Genomic DNA, 2,500 nt, shown 5'->3' with positions numbered 1-2,500 from the left:
AGCTAAACTCATGTTACAACATTCTATTTTTATTTCTTTTCAGCTGAAAATGCACATCACTTTTTGGATCAGGCGAGAGGCTACTCCAAGCGGTATCGAGGCAGTTTTCTAGCGATTTGTAACTTTGTGGAAGGATATCATTCTCTTCAGTGACGATACAGATATGCTCGATGCCATAGAAGCGTTCGATGATCTTAGATAACTGAGATAATGGATAGAATGCTTCACCTAAAGCCTTGCGTTGGTTTTGGATCAGCTCTTGAAAAGCTGTCCTTCGACACTGATCGCGTGTAGTGATGCGCTTTGGAAAATGTGGCTCGCTAGAAGATACTAAGAATTCGATTAGTCCTACTTCAGATTCGTTTAGTGAAACTCTCGCTTGCCAAACCCCTGGTTGAAGGGGAATTTGCAGATTTTGACCCCGTAGCGCGTGGTGATTGTTAGAATCTGCTGATATATTGTAATGATCCTCTGCTACTACATTTAGCTGAGGATTAATCCATTGGATAAAGGCGGTGTGGTTAAAGGTGTTAGCTTCCTCGTGAAGATACAAAATTAATATGGGTATTTGATCGATGGAATGAATTCCTTCGTGATAAATGGGGTGTTGGTCAGCATAGCTATAGCGACCGGCCACCTGAATGCTCTTGATTATGTTTTGTATTTTGCTTTCTGTAGGCCTGTAGGTGTTGACTCGCTTGATAAACGCCTCAAGCTCCAACTTATGATCGTTTACCAGAGCAAGATGCCGAACTAGAAATCCTTCAAAGATATCGTGATTGAAATAACTGGTAATCTCTAATATCGGACCAAGCTCATAGTTGCTACTATCACGTGGATTAGAGTTTTTCCAAAGCAGAGTGTATGCTACATTCATAAGGGCAGCCACATCGGGGCCATTTCCATCCGATTCGTGGTGAAAAATGTTTAGCCAGTAAGCGTGAAGGTTTGGAGTATTCGTCGGATAGCTTCCATAAAGTGTCTCTTCCAAGGCGAGAATGATGATCTGATCAATAGTAGGATCAAATTTTCGGGCCAAGAAGTCCACACTGGTTTCCATGGCTTTTATCTTTGAGAAAAACTGTTGCTGTATAGTAACAGGACTACAGCCTAACCAGTCGATTGGCCGATCCCACGAACATCCAAGATCATTTATCCAACTCACTACTCGCAGACTGGCGTCGTATTGTGTTTGACAGAATCGGGAATTGAGTAGCACAATATGGAGGAAAAATTCCGTACTGAACCCACTATATTCGGCTAACTGGCTAAGATCTTGGACGAGATCGTCCTGGGCATCGGTGACGTATTGAGCGAATGCTCTAGATATGCAAAACCAATCGCCCCCTCCATTGATCGCTATGCCGGCCGGTACATCACGGCTTCCAACAAGCCACATTCGATCGTCACAATCAGCAAAAATCCGATTGAAGCTAGTGTTCTCGATGAACTCGTCTATGGAAAACATTTCTTGCAGTTGGACAAAGTTTCTTCCTTTGTTTCCTGTAAGGAACCGGGTAAGTTCGCCTATTGGTTTCAGCAGAAAATCGCTTTCGCTCATGTCCAACAAAAAGTCCAACTCGTTATGCGTTCTGGCCAACATATCCTTTACACAGCTCAAGATGGTTTTAAGCAACGAGTTACTTCCCCAAGTCACTCTGTACCGTTTACGCGCTATGTAGATGTTGGGAAAATCGCGCTCTAATTTCAGCAGCTCTCGTTGCAAGTATTTTTGTCTCTGAAAAAGAAATGCATCGATGTATCGAGAAAAGTATCGGCAGTATCTGTTTGGTCTTACTGACCGTATCGACGTGGATGTAGTAATAATGGTTCTCATCGTAAATGGCACCGAGAAGTCGACGGATCTGTCGAATGTTTCGTCTGTGGCATAGCATTAAAAAACCAATCCGTGCAGGCTTTTCTCCGAGAGGTATTAGAAACTTCACCGGACTTAGTGGAAGCTCTACCGCGAAGCAAAACAATTAGTGAAATTATAAAACATTCTTCACGGATAAAACATTACTTTGTAATCCTGTTTCGTAGGTTGAGGTTTTGAAAAACCCGCCACAGAACTGCTTCGCATTTCCAGCACAGGGAACTATACAATGGTTGTCTGGTACTTGAGAGGACGGATCTGGCTCGGCATCACTACACTTGCAGAAAACACTGAAAACATTGGGTCCGTGATTAAAAATCGAAATCCGACCATGATTATTATCAGCCACTTACCTCTCGCTCATTCCTGCATAACGGAAATTGTAGTTTGTGCACAGATCCACACACTTTTGAACGGTCATATTTGCGATTTTGAAAAGATTTTTCTCGATCGTATGATTCATATTGTGTGGAAAGCATCCAATCGATCTGTATGGTTTGTATTTTCCTCGCGGACAATTGTGAGGAATACGCGATGGAGTAAGTACACCCCGTGTTTGTTTGCAGGACACATGGGCAATTTTGAATTTACACTCATCAGTACCAGCCCTTGCAAAGGCGTTGA

General features: G+C 42.8%; 1 protein-coding gene across 1 annotated transcript in view; it reads right to left on the bottom strand.

The window, feature by feature from the left end:
* Positions 1 to 2,500, bottom strand: part of LOC126577262 (putative mediator of RNA polymerase II transcription subunit 12) — a 222,942-nt gene that overhangs the window by 100,963 nt on the left and 119,479 nt on the right. The gene's annotated exons all lie outside the window — the stretch shown is intronic.

This window comes from Anopheles aquasalis, chromosome 3, assembly GCF_943734665.1.
Source record: "Anopheles aquasalis chromosome 3, idAnoAquaMG_Q_19, whole genome shotgun sequence".
Classification (NCBI taxonomy): Eukaryota; Metazoa; Arthropoda; class Insecta; order Diptera; family Culicidae; genus Anopheles; species Anopheles aquasalis.
Note: the sequence above shows the minus strand (reverse complement) of the source record. Positions and strands in the feature narration are given on the sequence as shown.